The sequence below is a fragment of the Saimiri boliviensis genome, chromosome X (genome assembly GCF_048565385.1).
Source record: "Saimiri boliviensis isolate mSaiBol1 chromosome X, mSaiBol1.pri, whole genome shotgun sequence".
Lineage (NCBI taxonomy): Eukaryota > Metazoa > Chordata > Mammalia > Primates > Cebidae > Saimiri > Saimiri boliviensis.
Genome location: NC_133470.1, coordinates 54501515 through 54520279, shown reverse-complemented (window position 1 = coordinate 54520279; position 18765 = coordinate 54501515). Strand labels below are relative to the sequence as shown.

General features: G+C 37.9%; 1 protein-coding gene and 1 non-coding gene across 6 annotated transcripts in view; one reads left to right on the top strand and one right to left on the bottom strand.

Moving 5' to 3' along the window:
- Nucleotides 1–18765, bottom strand: part of ZC3H12B (zinc finger CCCH-type containing 12B) — a 523339-nt gene that overhangs the window by 348996 nt on the left and 155578 nt on the right. The window lies entirely within an intron of this gene.
- LOC120366650 (U6 spliceosomal RNA) lies at nucleotides 380–487 on the top strand. Its single transcript, XR_005581236.1, has one exon. It is a non-coding gene; the product is annotated as a U6 spliceosomal RNA (small nuclear RNA).

Here is an 18765-nt window from a genome sequence, read left to right as displayed (position 1 = left end):
ATGTGATCTTTCAGTCAATAATTATGATTATTATATAATAGACACTAATCATTACTAATACTATAATTTTTAAAAATGACAGGCCTTGTAGAAAAAGCAAAAACTAAAGCATACAATTCTAGTTAAATCTAAACTCCCTCTCTCCAAACCTCTAATTTACCCATTTAAGAATAAAATAATTCAGATGAAAGAGGCCGAGCTAGATGGCTGAATAGAAGCATTCACCAATCCGCTTCTCAACAGGAACACAAAACTGAACAAGTATCCACACAGAAAAGCACCTTTATGAGAACCAAAAATCAGATGAACAAATGCAATACCTATTTTTAGCTTCATACTCCTGAAAAAGGCACTGAAGAGGGTAGAAAATACAGTTTTCATGCTCACCTCAGCAGCATATATACTAAAAATTAGAACAATACAGAGAAGATTAGCATGGCCCCTGTGCAAGGATGAGATGCAAATTCGTGAAGCATTCCATATTTTTTAATAGCCTATCAATCAAAAAACGTCCAAACCCAGAGGAGTTCACAGCCGAATTCTACCAGACATACAAAGAGGAACTGGTACCATTCCTTCTGAAACTATTCCAAAAAATTCAATAGAAGGAAATACACCCTAACTCATTTTATGAGACCAAAATCATCCTGATACCCAAACCTGGCAGAGGCACAACTAAAAAAAGAAAACTTCAGGCCAGTATCTATGATGAACATTTTTGCAAAAATATTTAATAAAATACTGGTAAACCGAATGCAACAACATATCAAAAAGCTTCTCCATCACCATCAAGTAGGCTTCATCCCAGGGATGCAAGGCTGGTTCAACATATGCAAATCTATAAACATAATCCATCACATAAGTAGAACCAAAGATAAAAACCACATCATCATCTCAACAGATGTAGAGAAGGCCTTCAACAAAATTCCACAGCCTTTTATTCTAGAAACCGTCAATAAACTAGTTATCAGTGGAACATATCTCAAAATAATGAAAGCTATTTATGAGAAACCCACACCCATCATCATACTAAATGGGCAAAAACTGGAAGCATTCCCATTGAAAACTGGCACTAGAAAAGGATGCCCTCTCTTACCACTCCTATTCAATATAGTATTGGAAGTTCTAGCCAGAGCATCAGGCAAGAAAAAAAAAATAAATGGTATTATTCATTTAAGAAAAGAGGAAGTCAAATTGTCTCTATTTGAAGATGACATGATTGTATATTTAGAAGACTCCATCCTCTCAGCCCCAAATCTCCTCAAGCTGATAAGCAACTTCAGCAAAGTCTCAGGATACAAAATCAATGTGCAGAAATCACAAGCATGCCTATACACCAATAACAGACAGAGAGCCAAATCAAGAGCAAACTGCCATTCACAATTGCTACAAAGAGAATAAAATATCAAATCAAAACCACACTGAGATATCATCTCACGCCAGTTAGAATGGTGATCATTAAAAAATCTGGAGACAACAGATGCTGGAGAGGATGTGGAGAAATAAGAACACTCTTACATAGTTGGTGGGAGTGTAAATTAGTTCAACCATTGTGGAAGACAGTGTGGTGATTCCTCAAGGATCTAGAAATAGAAATTCCATTTGACCCAGCAATCCCTCTATTGTGTATATACCCAAAGAACTATAAATCGTTCTACTATAAAGACACATGCACACGTATGTTCATTGCAGCCCTGTGTACAATAGCAAAGACCTGGAACCAACCCAAATGCCCATCTATAATAGACTAGACAAAGAAAATGTGGTACATATACACCATGGAATACTATACAGCCACAAAAAACGATGAGTTCGTGTCCTTTGTAGGGACTTGGATGAATCTGGAAACCATCATTCTCAGCAAACTGACACAAAAACAGAAAACCAAATACCACATGTTCTCACTCACAGGCGGTTGTTGAACAATGAAAACACATGGATGGACACAGGGAGGGGAACATCACACACTGAGGTTTTTTGGGGGGTGGGGGGCTAGGGGAGAGACAACAGAAGTTAGGGAGGTTGGGAAGGGATAACATTGGGAGAAATATCTGATGTAGGTGACAAGGGGATCGAGGCAGCACACCACCATGGCATGTGTGTACCTATGCAAGAATCCTGCAAGATCTGCACATGTACCTCAGAACTTAAAATACAATGAAAAAATAGAAAAGAAAAAGAAAATTCAGTTTTGAATTGATAACACATTCCTCCATATACTGGCAGCAGACACAGGAGATACAGAGAGAATGTGCACTTGAGGGAGAGAGAATGCAATGATTGTGGGGCACTGCATTAGAACTCAGTGCTGTTCTGTAACAGTCAGTGAAAACCAACATGAGACATAACAAAGCTAGAACCCATGGAGGGACCGTTTAGAACATCCTTAGCTAGCGGAGAGTCACTCATTCCAGCATTTGGAATCTCAATTCAGGAAAGCTCCACCATGACAGGCTACAGTGCTTTGTAGTCCTCAAAACACATCAAAGGCAGCCTAGGCCACAAGGACTGGAATCCCTGGGCAAGTCCTCGTGCTGTGATGGGCTCAGCACCAGCACACTTGCAGGGCATGTGACCTAGTAAAACACCAGTCGGGTGACCCAGAAAGTGCTTGCCATACCAATTCCGCAGCTCCAGGCAATGCCGTTTGCAGCTCCAGGACAAAATCCTTCCTTCTGCTTGAGGAGAGATGGGACAGTAAAGAGGACTTTGTCTCGCAACTTAGATACCAGCTCAGCTACAGTCAGATAGGGAAGCAGATAGATCCTTGAGGCTCCCATTCCAAGCCCTAACTCCTAGATGACACTTCTAGACACATCTGGGCCAGAAGGAAATGTACTACCTTGAAGAAAATGACCCAATCCTGGTAGAATTCATTACCTGTTGACTAACAAGCCCTTGGACCCTGAATGATCAGCAGTAATAGGCAGTACTTGCATGGGCCTTGGTTGAGACTTAAGGTGTGCTGGTTTCAGATGAAACAGCACATTCTGAGCTGTGGTGATCTTTCTTTTCTTTCTTTCTTTCTTTCTTTCTTTCTTTCTTTCTTTCTTTCTTTCTTTCTTTCTTTCTTTTTAAATATAACTCCTTCTGTTTTAGAAAAGGAGAGGGAAAAGTAAACGAGATTTTGTCTGGCACTTTAGGTACCAGCTTAGCCAGATGCAGAAGACCTCTAAGCAGCTCCTGGAGTCCTCAGTTTCAAGTCTTGGGTACTATGTGACATTTCTGGACATGATCTGGGACAGCAGGGAGCTCCCTGCCCTGAAGGGAGAGTTCCAGGCTTCGTAGCATTCAACAAAAGCTGACTGAAGAGCACTAGGGTCTTCAGTGAACATTGGCAGTAGCCAGGAAAAACTTGTCTTGAGCCTGGGGCAGTGGAAGCCACAGAGACTTCTCTGATTGAAAAAAAGGAGAAAATGGGAAGGACTTTGTTTTGTGACTTGGCTATGCAGTCCAGGCTCCTGGACTACAGCTCTAGACCTTTCCAGGACTGAGGGAAACTTGTCACCTGGAAGGAAGGACACAAGGCTACCTGGCTTCGTCAACTTCTGATTGTGGAGCCCTAGATCCTTCATGAACATAGGTGGTAGCTGGACAGTGGATACCAGAGGCCTTAGGTGAGGCACAATGCCATGGTAGCTTCAGGTCTGACCCAGTGCAGTCTCAGCGGTAGTGGCCACAGGAGTGCTTGTATCACACCTGTCCAAGCTCCAGGAAGCTCAGAACAAAGAAATAGACTCCCCCAAAATTTTTCTTTTTAAAGAAAGGAGGAAGAGAGAGAGAGTGGGATGTTTGGCTTTGGAGAGGAAACCTTCATTGCACCAGCAATGTAAAAGAGAATTAAATATGGGTGATTTTGAGAAAGGCAAGAATATTTTTGTTCAGAAGTGTGCTCAGTGCCCCACCATGGGTGGAAAAGAAGGGCAAGCACAAGACTGGGCCAAATGTCAGTAGTCTCTTCAGGTGGAAGATAGGTAAGACCATTAAATTCTCTCACACAGATGCAAATAAAAAAAAGGGGGGGCATCACCTGGGGAGAAGATACACTGATGCAGTATTTGGAGAATCTCAAGAAGTACATCCCTGAAACAAATATAATACTTGCCAGCATTAAGAAGACAGAAACAGCAGACTTGGCCACTGCATTATTTATTACAAAACAAATGTCCCATGGCTTTTTTATGTGCACTTTAATAGATCTCATACACCAAAATTTATATCATGAATGATTGACAGAATATCTTGCTGGGCAGTCCTTATTCAAAACTAAGACTGGTTTCTGGTTAAACGAATATGTTCAGTTTTTGAATTTTAAAAGTAATTCCAATTCAGTAAATGCTATCACTGTTTACACCTTCTAAAGATATAATTAGACTTTGTAAGTAATGTTAAACTTTTCACAAAATTAGCAAGTGGCATCTCAAAACTTACTGGAGATTGGTTTTATATTTAGATTTATACAACTGGTTATGTAAACATATTTAAATACTAGAAAAATTCCTTCACTGTCTCAGAACCAAGCACCATTCACCTGTTTGTCACATTCATTTGCCTCTTAAAGGCAAGGGTCGAAGATAAAGTATCAATGGAAGAATATTATAAAAATGCAATACTGCCCAAAGTAATTTGTAGATTCAATGAAATCCCCATTAAGCTACCATTGACTTTCTTCACAGAATTAGAAAAAAACTACTTTAAATTTTGTAAGAAACCAAAAAAAAAAAAAAAAAAAGCATGCATAGCCAAGACAATACTAACCAAAAAGAACAAAGCTGGAGGGATCACACTACCTGACTTCAAACTATACTACAAGGCTACAGTAATCAAAACAGCATGGTACTGGTATCAAAACAGATATATAAACCAATAAAACAGAACAGAAGCCTCAGAAATAACACCACATATCAACAACCCTCTGATCTTTGAAAAACCTGACAAAAGCAAGCAAGAGGGAAAGGATTCCCTATTTAAAAATTGTGTTGGGAAAACTGGCTAGCCATATCAGAAAACTGAAACTGGATCCCTTTCTTACACCTTATACAAAAATTAACTCAAGATTGATTAAAGACTCAAACATAAGACCTAAAACCATAAAAACCCTAGAAGAAAACCTAGGCAATATCATTCAGGACATAGGCATAGGCAAAGACTTCACGACTAAAACACAAAAAGCAATGGCAACAAAAGCCAAAATTGACAAATGGGATCTAACTAAACTAAAGAGCTTCTGCACAGCAAAAGAAACTATCATCAGAGTGAACAGGCAACCTGCAGAATGGAAGAAAATTTCTGCAGTCTACCCATTTGACAAAGGGCTAATATCCAGCATCTACAAAGAACTTAAACAAATTTATCAGAAAAAAAAACATCAAAAAGTTTGTAGACTATGTACAGAAAATCCTCAAAAAAAGTCATTTATGTACCCAACAAACACATTAAAAAAAACCTTACCATCACTGGTCATTAAAGAAATGCAAATCAAAACCACAATGAGATACCATCTCATGCCAGTTAGAATGGCAATCATTAAAAAGTCAGAAAATTGTTCTATTATAAAGACACATGCACATGTATGTTCACTGTGGCACTGTTCATGATAGCAAAGACACTGAACCAACCCAAATGCCCATCAATGATAGACTGGATAAAGAAAATGTGGCACATATACACCATGGAATATTATGAAGCCATAAAAAAGGATAAGTTCATATCCTTTGCAAGAATATGGATGAATCTGGAAACCATCATTTTCAGCAAAGTGATGAAAGGACAGAAAACAAAACATGCATGTTCTCACTCATACAATGAGAACACATGGACACAGGGAGGGGGTTATCATACATTGGGGTGTGTTGGGGGATGGGGAGCTAGGGGAGGGATGGGGGTTGGAAGATAGGGGAGGGATAACATTGGGAGAAATACCTAATGTAGGGAATGGGGGATGGAGGCTGCAAACCACCAAGGCAAGTGTATACCTATGTAACAATCCTGCAAGATCTGCACATGTACCCCAGAAATTAAAGTATAATAATTTTTCAAAAGTCAGGAAACAACAGATGCTGGAGAGGATGTAGAGAAATAAGAACACTTTTACACTGTTAGGTGGGAGTGTAAATTAGTTAAACCATTGTGGAAGACAGTGTGGCGATTCATCAAGGATCTAGAACTAGAAATACCATTTAACCCAGCAATTCCATTACCAGGTATATAACCAAAGAATTATAAATCATGCTACCTTAAAGACACATGCACACGTATGTTTATTGCAGCACTGTTCACAATAGCAAGGACTTGGAACCAACCCAAATTCCCACCATTGATAGAGTGGATAAAGAAAATGTAGCACATACACACCATGGTATGCTATGCAACCATACAAAAGGATGAGCTCGTGTCCTTTGCAGGGACATGGATGAAGTTAGAAACCACCATTCTCAGCAAATTAACACAAGAACAGAAAAACATACACCACATGTTCTCATTCATAAGTGGGAGTTGAACAATGAGAACACATGGACCCAGGGAGGGGACCATCAGACAACAGGGCCTGTTGGGGGTGGGAGGCTAGGGGAGAGATAGCATTAGGGGAAATACCTAACATAGATGATGAGTTGATGGGTGCAGCAAACCACCATCACACATGCATACCTCTATTACAAACCTGCACATTCTCCACATACATCTCAGAACTTAAATTATAATAATAATTTTTTTTTAAAGAGCAGGAGTAGCTACAATTATTGCAGACAAGATAGATTTCAAGACAAAATCTATAAAAAGATAAAGAAGGTCGGTATATAATGATGAAGTCAACTAAGCAAGAAGATATCACAATTTTAAATATACATGCATGCAACTGTGTTTTACTCAGACATATAAAGCAATTATTAGAGCTAAATTGACAGGCCACAATACAATAATAGCTGGGGACTTCAATAAGTGAAATTCAGCACTTGTCAGATGACTCAGACAAAAAAATCAACAAAAAACATTGGAGTTAATCTGCACTATTGACCAAAAAAGATGTAACAAATATTTACAGAACATTTCATCAAAAGGCTGCAGAATACACTTTATTCTCCTCAGCACATGGATCATTCTTAAAGGTAGATCATATATTAGGTCAACATCAAGTCTTAAAACATTAAAAAAAATTGAAATTCCGTCAACTATCTTCTGTGACCACAAAAGAATAAAACTAGAAATCAGTTACTAGAGGAATTTGGAAACTCTACGAACACAGAAATTAAGCACTATTGCCCTGAATGACCAATGAGTCAATGAAGAAATTAAGAATTAATAAAAATCTTGTAAAAAATTATAATGGAAATGTGACATATCAAAAGCCATGGGTGATACAATTTTATCTGTCCTTTCCCAAATCTCATGTCAAATTGTAATTCCCAGGGTTGGAGGTGGGGCCTTATGGAAGTGGATAGAATCATGGAGACATATTACCACAGTGTGGCTGCTCTTGTGAGATCTGGTTGTTTAAAAATATGTGACACCTCCAGCCTTCTTTCTCCTGCTACAGCCATTTGAAGTGTTGGCTCCCCCTTTGCCATGACTGAAAGCTCCCAGAGGCCTCTTCAGAAGCAGAAGCCACTGTGCTTCTTCTACAGCCTGTATATTAGCCCTTTGTCAGATAGGCAGATTGCAAATTTTTCCCCTATTCTGTTGGTTGCTGGTTCACTCTAATGATGGTTTCTTTTGCTGTGCAGAAGATCTTTAGTTTAATTAGATCCCATTTGTTTGTGTTGGCTTTTGTTGCCATTGCTTTTGGCATCTTAGTCATGAAGTCCTTGCTCATGCCTATGTCCTGGATAATATTTCCTAGGTTTTCTTCTAAAATTTTTATGGTGTTAGGCTGAATGTTTAAATATTTAATCAATCTAGGGTTAATTTTTGTATAAGGTGTAAGAAAGAGATCTAGTTTCAGTTTTCTGCATATGGCTAGGCAGTTTAACTACACCACTTATTAAATAGAAAATCCTTTCCCCATTGCTTGTTTTTGTCAGGTGTGTGAAACATCAGATGTTTGCAGATGTGTGGTGTTATTTCTGAGGCCTCTGTCCTGTCCCATTGGTCTAAATCTCTGTTTTAGTACCAGTACCATGCTCTTTGGTTACAGTAGCCTTGTAGTATAGTTTGAAGTCAGGTTGTGTGATGTTTCCAGCTTTTTTTATTTTTATTTTTTTGCTTAGAATTGTCTTCGCTATGCAGCCTCTTGGTTCCATATGAAGTTTAAGGTGTTTTTCTCCAATTCTGTAAAGAAGGTCAATGGTAGCTTGATGGGGATAGCATTGAATCTATAAATTACTTCTGGCAGTATGGCGATTTTCATGATATTGGTTTTTTCTAACCGTGAGCATGGAATGTTTTTCCATCTGTTTGTGTCCTCTCTTATTTCCTTGAGTAGCAGTTTTGTAGTTCTCCTTGAAAAGGTCCTTCACATCCCTTGTTAGTTGTATTCCTAGGTATTTTATTCTCTTTGCAGCAATTGTGAATGAGACTTCACTCATGATTTAGCTCTTTGTCTGTGATTAGTGTATAGGAATGCTTGTGATTTCTGCACATTGATTTTGTATCCTGAGAACTTGCTAAAGGTGTATAGCAGCTTAAGAAGATTTTGGGCTGAGAAGATGGGGTCTTCTAAATATACAATTATATTGTCTGCAAATAGAGACAATTTGACTTCTTATTTTCTTAATTGAATACGCTTTATTTCTTTTTCTTTTCTGATTGCCCTGACCAGAACTGCCAATACTAACCATGAGCCAACTAAACTTCATTATAAAAGTCCCAGTCTCAGGTATTTCTTTATAGCAATGTGAGAGCAGACTAATACAATGAGATATAGAGAAAGCAACACTGGAAATAACGTTTATAGATATAAGTTTCTGCACCAAAAAAAATAGAAATATTTCACATAAATCACTTAATGGTGCACATTAAAAAGCTATAAAAGCAAGAACAATCTAAACTTCAAATTAGTAGAAGGAATAATAAAAATCAGAGCAGAAATAAATAAAATTAAAATAAAAAACACACAAAAGATTGATGAAAGGAAAAGTTGATTTTTCAAAAAGACAAATGAAATTGATATACCTTTAGCTAGAATAAGAAGAAAAGAGAAAATCCAAATAAATAAAATTATAGATAAAAAGGGAACATTACAACAAATACTGCAGAAAGTAAAAGCATTATTAGAGGCTACAATGAGCAACTATGTGCAATAAATTGGAAAATTTAGAAGAAATGAACAAATTCTTAGACACATGCAACCTATGAAGATTGAACCATGAAAAAATATAAAACCTGAACAGACCAGTAACAAGCAATGAGATTGAAGACAAGATAAAATATCTCCCACCAAACTGGCTTCACTGCTGAATCTTAGCAAACAGTTGAAGAAATAATGTCATCTCTCCTCAAACTATTCCAAAAAATTAAAGAGGAAGGAAGACTTCCATACTCATGCTACGAGGTCAGAATTATTCTGATAACAAAATCAGACAAAGACATATTTAAAAAAAAACTGCAGACCAACATCACTGATTAATATTGATGCAAAAGGCCAGGTGCGCTGGCTCACACTTCTAATCCCAGCACATTGGGAGGCTGAGGTGGGCGGATCATTAGGTCAAAAGCTCGAGATCATCCTGGCCAACATGGTGAAACACTGTCTCTACTAAAAATAAAAAAAATTAGCTGGGTCTGTTGGTGTGTGCCTGTAGCTCTAGCTACTCAGGAGGCTGAGGTAAGAGAATTGCTTGAACTGAGCTGAGATCATGCCAGTGCACTCCAGCCTGGTGACAGAGCAAGACTCAGTTTCCATTACAAAGATCATTCATCATGACCAAGTGGAATTTATCCCAGAGATGCAGGAATGGTTCAACATATGCAAATCAGCCAATGTAATATATTGTATCAACAGAATGTAGGACAAAAATCATTTGATAAAAATCATATGATAAATTTAACTGATGCTGATAAAGAATTTGGTAATATTCAACATCCCTCCTGAATAAAACTACCAAAAACTGGGTATATAAGAAATATATCTCAAAACAGTAAAAGCCATATTCCACTGACCCACAGCTACTATCATACTGAGGAAAAACTGAATGTCTTTCATCTAAGGTCTAAAACATGACAAATATTCCCACTTACATCACTGTTATTCAATGTGATATTGAATGTCCCAGTAAGAGCAATCGGACAACAAAAATAAATAAAGAGCATACAAATTGGAATAAAAGAGGCCATATTATTTTTGTTTGATATAATCTTATATTTGAAAAAACTTAAAGACTTAGAACTAATAAAAAAATCAGCAAGATTGCAGCATATAAAATCAGCATACAAAAATCGGTAGTATATCCACATGCCAACAATGAATAATCTAAAAAAGAAAACAAGAAATAATCTCATTTACAGTAGCTACAAACAAAATAAGATAACTAAGAATAAATGTAATTGACATTTCTCAGAAGAAGACAGGCAAATAGCAAACAGGCATTTGAAAAGATGCTCAATATTACTGATCATCAGAGAAATGAAATCAAAACTCTAATGAAACATCATCTCACCCCAGTTAAAATGGCTTACATCCAAAAGGCAATCAATAACAAATACCAGCAACAATGTGAAGGAAAGTGAAATATTGTACACTGTTAGTGAGAATGTAAATTAGTAAAACCACTATGAATAACAGTTTGAAGACTCCTCAAGAAAACAAAATAGAGCAACCACATGACTCAGCAATTTCAAAGTGTTAGGTATATAGCCCAAAGAAAGGAAATCAATATATTGAAAAGATAGCTGCACTCCTGTGTTTATTGCAATTCTATTCACAATAGCCAAAATTGGAAGCAACCTGTGTCCATCAACAGATGAATAGATTTTTAAAAATGTGGTTCATATATACAATGGAATAATATTCAGCCATAAAAATGAATGAAATCTTATAATTTGCAATAATATGTCTGGAACTGGAGGTTATTATGTTAAATGAAAAAAGCCAGGTACCCAAAAACAAAACTACACATGTTCTCACATATTTTTGAGAGCTAAACATTAAAACAATTGAACTCATGAAGATCAAGAGTAGAATGATAGTTAACAAAGACTGAGAAAGATAGTGGGTGGAGGGTAGGGGTGGAGATGATCAATGCATGCAAAATTATAATTATATAAAATGAGTAACATCTAGTATTGAATAGCACAACAGGGTGACTATAGTCAACAATAGTTCGTTATATATTTTTAAATAACTAGAAGTATAATTAGATGGTTTATAACACAAAGAAAGAATAAATGCTTGAGATCATAGATAACCCATTTACTCTAATGTGGTTATTATGCATTGTATGCCTATATCAAAACATCTTATGTACTCCATATATGTACACTTACTATGTACCATAGACTTGATTATATACTGTCCAAATCATTTTTTCCCCATTTGGTAGATATTTTTCTCTCTTCAGTAATCTCCTCTTAAGTTAGAAATATATGTATTTTTTCAACATAGAATGGTAGAATCTCCTATCATTTTCCATACATCATCAGAAAATCAAAAGACTAGCTCTGAAAGCATTTATAGTTTAGAATTTTAAAGTATATTTTTTTTCAGCTATCCAGAAAGTGCTGACCTGAGGTCTGTAAGCTGTGATTATGTGACTCATAGAACCTGAGCCAGATCACTATCTTCTAACTTTTTCCCAATGGTATAACAATACATCCACCAATGTGAAGGCCAGTTCACCAGCTGTCCATGTTAACAGGTACAAGAACAAAGAGAAAGAAGAGAAATGATACAGTAGTGCATAGAAATTAATATAAAACCAAGGAAAGTTAAAGATAAGTGGGTTGTTAAAAAATGACATAACAGTGGGGAGATTCCTTAAAGAACTAAAATTGGATCTACTGTTTGATCCAGCAATCCCACTACTAGGTATCTACCCAGAGAAAAAGAAGGCATTATATAAAAAAGATAACTTGCATATACATTTATAGCAGCACAATTTGCAATTGCAAAAATATGGAACCAGCCCAAGAGCCTATTAATCAACAAGTGAATAAAGAAAATATGGTACACACACACACACACACACACACACACACACACACACACACCATGGAATATTACTCAGCAATAAAAAGGAATCAAATCATTTGCAGAAACCTGCATGGAATTGGAGACTATTATTCTAAGTGAAGTAATTCAGAAATGAAAAACCAAACATTTCTCATTTATATGTGGGAGCTAAGCTATGAGGAAGCAAAGGCATAAGAATAATTCATTGGACTTTGGGGACTCAGAGAAAAAGGATGGAGGGTGGTGAGGAATAAAGGACTATACATTGGGTACAGTGTACAATGCTCAGGTGATGGATGCACCAAAGTTTCAGAAATCACTACTAAAGAACTTATTCATGTAACTAAACAGCACAACATCACCTGTTCCACAAAAACCTATTGAAATAAAAGAAGAAAGTAAGAAATATAAGCTGTTTTCCTGCCACTTTTTTTTTTTTTTTTTTTTTTTTTTGGAGACAGAGTCTCACTCTGTGACCCTGGATAAGGTACAATAGTGAGATGTTGGCTCACTGCAACCTCAGACTCCCAGGTTCATGGGATTCTCCTCCCTCTGCCTCCTGGCTAATTTTGTATTTTTTGTAGAGCCAGGGTTTCACCATGCTGGCCAGGCTGGTATTGAACTCCCAACTTCAAGTGATCTGCCCACCTCAGCCTTCCAAAATGCTGAGATTATAGGCGTGACCCACTACACCTGGCACCTGCTATTTTTCTATCACAGGAAAACCCGTAGCAACTAGGGCTTTGTAAATTGTTCTGTTGACGTCACTGTGAAAGACACAAAGAGTAATCATTTGATACTCCAACTCCTCGCTACCTAAGGTGCTAGAAAACTATTTTCTATGAAAAACAACCCTTCATAAACAATATAATACAGATTGGTTTGATTCCAAAATGAATACCTTTCTCTGATTGTAGTACGTTAAATTTTAATCTGTTTAGGTGCACTTGCTAATATAGATTTTGGGAAATCATAATAGACTAAAGCTGTGGTAGATAAAGAACATTCATTGCCCTATTAGCATCTCACCATTCACATATCAGTAAATAAGCTATATGAGCTTTAAGAAATATTTCAAGATTTGGTTATCAAGAATGGTGCAATAGTTACTTTATTAATTCTGCTTGCAGTTCCTGATATGTCATCTTTAGTGTGCAGTTATTTATATAATTTTATCTGGAAACTTTCAAACTTTTGTTGTATATAAAAATTCGACTCCACTATTAGATGCTGTTAAGCAAATTCTTCCTACTTTAGTTTATCTTCTGCATCACATTGGTCTTGAAGTATTTACAGAGATTTGCAGACTATTTCCTATCTCAATGATGATGCAAATAAACTGAAATTGTTTTAAAAACAAGAGTTTTCCCACACCTCATAAAGGTTTTAGGAGCTACTGAATTACCAACTATGCATCTTGTCTAAAAAGACATAGGAAATACTGTCACTTGAACAAATTAATTTCCTTCCCAAAGGTTTCTGTTCACAATTTACACATTACTGTTTAAAAAGTGCTAGTATCTACCAATCTCTGACGGCTCTCTTCACTAGTTTACAAATTCCGTGCATCAAAATCCACCTTCTGCAATATCTCATAGATTCAGTATGAGTATGTGTTGAACTTGATTACCTAGCAGGATGTTGAGTTCTGCTTATCCATCTGTTTGCTGTGAAACCTACAGCAATATTGCTCTAAAGATCAAATGAGATGATTTGCAAAAAAACTTTGTAATATACAACATGGTATACTATACATGAGTCTGCCAATATTGCTACTGTCATCATTATTCTGTCAAAAGAGGAAAAAGGGTTGAGAAGACAAAATAATGTAAGACATGGTCTCTGCTATTAAGACATACACAATGTAGAAATATTGAAATAACATACCTTAAACAAATCAAATGCTAAATTGTCTCATGGTATCAGGAAAAGGAAGAGGAAGGCAACTAACATACATCTAAGACTTACTATGTGCTAATTTGTTTTTTTGTGCTTTACATATATAATATCAATAGGAGTTCAAAACTGGAAAAGTTTAACCTCATCTGGAATTCCAAATATGCTGAGCAATCCATTTACTTCCTATTTCAATTCTTCTCGGAGTTACTTTAAAACTATACTACACACCACTCTCACTTACCCACAGAATGCCTCTTTTTCACTTTACAAACATAATAAAGGGCATCAGGTAATACCTTCCCCAAATTATTTCCTTTCTAATTGCCACCTTATCTATAAATATTCATTGAATAAAAAAATATGCATTTTCTGTAGATTAGGTATAATCGAGACACTAAGCATTCAAAAATGAAGAATAGGGATAAGTTCCTTATATACTCTATTTGAGAAAACAGATAATAAACAACCAAACCTGTAACTATAAACCTATATATATATTTTTTCTATCAGGAAGGGGTATCTCACAAATAAGTCTAAATTTCTCCAAGTGTGACTTTGATTCCACACCCATAAGACTGTTTTCTTTATAGATATATAATTTTCTAAACTTTTATTTCAGGATCAAAGGTACATGTGTATGCTTGTTATGTAAGTAAATTGCATGTAACTTGGATTTGTTGTACTCAGATAATGAGTCTAGCATCCAATAAGTTGTTTTTCAATCCTTACCCTCCTTCCACCCTCCAACTTCAAATATGCCTCGGTGTCTGTTCTCTTCTTTGTGTTCATATGTGCTCACTGTTTAGTTTCCATCTATAAGTAAGAACATGTGATATTTGGTTTTCTGTTCCTGTTAGTTTGGTTAGGATAATGGCACCCAACTACATCCATGTTGATAAAGAAGACATGATCTCTTTTTTTTATGACTGCATAGAATTCATTGGTATATATGTACCACATTTTCTTTATCCCATCTACCACTGATAGGCATCTAGATTGATTATATGGCTTTGCTACTGTGAATAGTACTCAGATGAACATATGTGTGCATGTCTTTAGAGTAGAATGATTTACATTCCTTTTGGTACAAACACAGTAATGGAATCTCTGGGGCAAATGATAATTCTGTTTTAATATTTTTGAGAAATTGCCAAAATGCTTGTCACAATGGTTCAACTAATTCACACTCTCTTCAACAGTGTATAAGTGTTCCCTTTTCTTGACAACCTAGCCAGCAAAAACTGTTCATTTTCACTTTTTAACAGTAGCCATTCTGATTGGTATGAGTGATATTTCACTGTGCTTTTGATTTGCATTTCTCTAATAATTAGTAATATTGAGCAATTTTTCATATGCTTGTTAGCTGTATTTATGTCTTTGAAAAGGTGTCTGTGCATGTCATTTGCAAACTTTTAAATTGGATTTTTTGTTTCTGAAATTGATAGTTTCTTAAAGATTCCAGATACTAGACACTTGTGAATGTGCAGATTTTGCAAGTTGTTTGTTAATAGCTTCTTTGCTGTGAAGAAGCTCTTTAGTTTAATTCGGTCACATTTAATTTTTTGTTGTTGTTGCAATTGGTTTTGGTGTCATCATGAAATCTTTGTCATGGCCTATATAGAGAATGGTACTGGCAGAGTAGGAGCAACACCGTTTTGGACATTTTTATCTTTGTTTTAACCTTGGAGAATCTGACTATTATATGTGTTGGTGTTGCTTCTATTGATGCGTATCTTTACGGTGTTCTCTGTTTCCTGAATTTGAATGTTGGCTTGTCTTGCTAGGTTGAGGAATTTCTCCCATATAATATACTGGAGTGTGTTTTCCAACTTGGTTCACTCTTCCCATCATTTTCAGGTACATCAATCTATCGTAGGTCTGATCTTTTCACTTAGTCCCATATTTCTTGGAGATTTCATTCACTCCTTTTCGTTCCATTTTATCTAATCTGAATACAAATTCATGCCTTTTTTTAGTAAGTTGATCTTCAATCTCTGATATCCTCCATTCATCTTGATCAATTTGGCTATTGATACATTGTGTATGCTTCATGAAATTCTCCTGCTGTAGTTTTCAGCTCCATCAGGTCATTTATTTTCATTCTAGTTAGCAGTTTCTGTAACTATTTAACCAAGGTCCTTAGCTTTTTTGCATTGGGTTACAACATGTTCCTTTAGCTCAGAGGAGTTTGTTATTCCTACCTTCTGAAGCCTACTTCTATCAGTTTGTTAATCTTTCTCCATCCATCTTTGTGCCCTTGTTGGAGAGAAGTTGTGATCATTTGGAGAAGAGGCATTCTGGTTTTTGAAATTTTCGGCATTTTTGCACTGGTTTTTCCTCATCTTCGTGGATTTATCTACATTTGATCCTTTGAGGCTGATGACCTGTGAATGGGTTTTTTGTTTGTTTGTTTCTTGTTGTTGTTGTTGATGTTGACGTTGTTGCTTTGTATTTGTTAATTTTTCTTCTAACAGTCAGGCCCCTCTTCTGCAGGTCTGCTGCAGTCTGCTGGAGGTCCAATCCAGACCCTGTTCACCTGGATATAACCAATGGAGGTTGCAAAACAGCAAAGATTGCTGCCTGCACCTTCCTCAAGAATCTTCTTCCTAGAGGGGCACCGACATGTTGCCAGGCCAGAGCTCTCCTCTATGAGGTGTCTGTTGACCCCTGTTGGGAGGTCTCTAAAAGTCAGGAAGCACAGTGGGTCAGAGACTCACTTGAAGAGGTAGTCTGTCTCTTAGCAGAGTTTGTGTGCTGTGCTGAGAGAATCCCTCTTGTCAGTAGCAGCTGGTGTCTTCAAAGCCAGTAGGTACAAAAGATTAAATACACTGAAGGTGCACCCACAGCTGCCCCTTCCCCCAGGTGCTCTGTGCCAGGGAGATGGGAGATTTATCTGTAAGCCCTGACTGGGTCTGTTACCTCTCCTTCAGAGATGCCTTGCCCAATGAGGAGAAAATCTAGAGAAGCAGACTGGCCACAGTCACTTTGCCGTGCTGTGGTAAATTCTGCCCAATCAAAACCTTCCAGTCTCCTTACCACTGTCAGGGTAGAGCCTAGGCTGCTAAACCCAGTAATGGTGATGCCCCTATCCCAACCAAGCTCAATCATCCCAGGTTGACTTCAGACTGCTGTGCTGGCAATGAGAATTTCAAGCCAGTGGTTCTTAGCTTGTTGGGCTCTGTGGGAGTGGGACTCACTGAGTGAAACCACTTGGCTCCTCTGTCTTTAGCCCCCTTTCCAGGGTAGTAAACTGTTCTGCCTCACTGGGGTTCCAAGCTCCACAGGGGGAGAACCAAAAACAAAAAATGTCCTGCAACTAGCTCAGTGTTTGCCCAAACAGCTGCCCAGGGCCCTTGTGGTGTAGGCAACCGAGGGAATCTTCTCATCTGTAGATTGCAAAAACCCTGGGAAAAGTGTAGTATCTGGGGCTGGGTATCAGAGTGTCTCTCAGCTTCTCTTGGCTAGGGGAGGAATGTTCCCTTGATCCTCACCCTTCACGGGTGAAGCAACACCCCATCCTGCTTCTGGCTTGCCCTTCGTGATTATACCCACTGACGTGAACTGGGTACGTTAGTTGAAAATGCATAAATCATCCGCCTTCTGTGTTGGTCACATTGGGTGATGCAGACTAGAGATGTTCCTATTCAGCCATCTTTTCTCCTACCAGCACCACCATTTTAAAGTTCACCTTAATCAAAAACTGCCTAAATACAAAGGGTATCAGCCTAATGTCTAAGGTCAGCATGACCATAAACCACAAATGACATGTCTGACAAGAAACATTCCAACCATAAGATAAACCCTCCACGACCAGAGATATGCCAGCCCTGAGATAATCTCCCATGTGGCTGGAGAGATGTCAGCCCCAAGATAACCTTCCCTCCAATCAGACATTCCAACCCTGAAATAAAGCTATCTCCCACACAGAAACATTCCAAGCCTTCAATTAGTTCTCTCACCTGAACCCTTAAATAATCTTCATCTGTAAGAGAGTGCTCCTGATCAAAATTGGCCAAATACCTCTCTCATGTTTATTCTCCAAAATAAACCTGTATTTGATTGTTGAGCCACTTTTCATGTTTCTCTCCTCTTTAACTCTTACATTTGGTGCTGAAACCCAGGACAAGTGTTGGATGTGGAGGCTCTCTTGCAACACAGGAAGCAGTGAGAAGCAGCAGCTCATCCTGCTGGATCCTGAGAGTCCTGCCCCATCTTGCCTGTCACTTCACTTTTCAAGCAATTTGTGTGAGGGGAGAAAACTAACCCTGGGGACTGTGAGGATCGGATGGGAGCTACTCTCCAGTGAGCTCTCAAAACCCTCAGGTCTCAGGAATGTCTCCTCTCTCTCTCCTCTCTCCTCTCTCTCCTCCTCTCTCCTCTCTCTCTCTCTCTCTCCTCTCTCTCTCTCCTCTCTCCTCTCTCCTCTCTCCTCTCTCCCTCTCTCCTCTCTCCTCTCTCCTCTCTCCTCTCTCCTCTCTCCTCTCTCTCTCTCCTCTCTCCTCTCTCCTCTCTCCTCTCTCCTCTCTCTCTCTCTCTCTCCTCTCTCCTCTCTCCTCTCTCCTCTCTCCTTCTCCTCTCTCCTCTCTCCTCTCTCCTCTCTCCTCTCTCCTCTCTCCCTCTCCTCTCTCCTCTCTCCTCTCTCCTCTCTCCTCTCTCTCTCTCTCTCCTCTCTCCTCTTCCTCTCTCCTCTCTCCTCTCTCCTCTCTCCTCTCTCCTCTCTCCTCTCTCTCTCTCCTCTCTCCTCCTTCCTCTCTCCTCTCTCC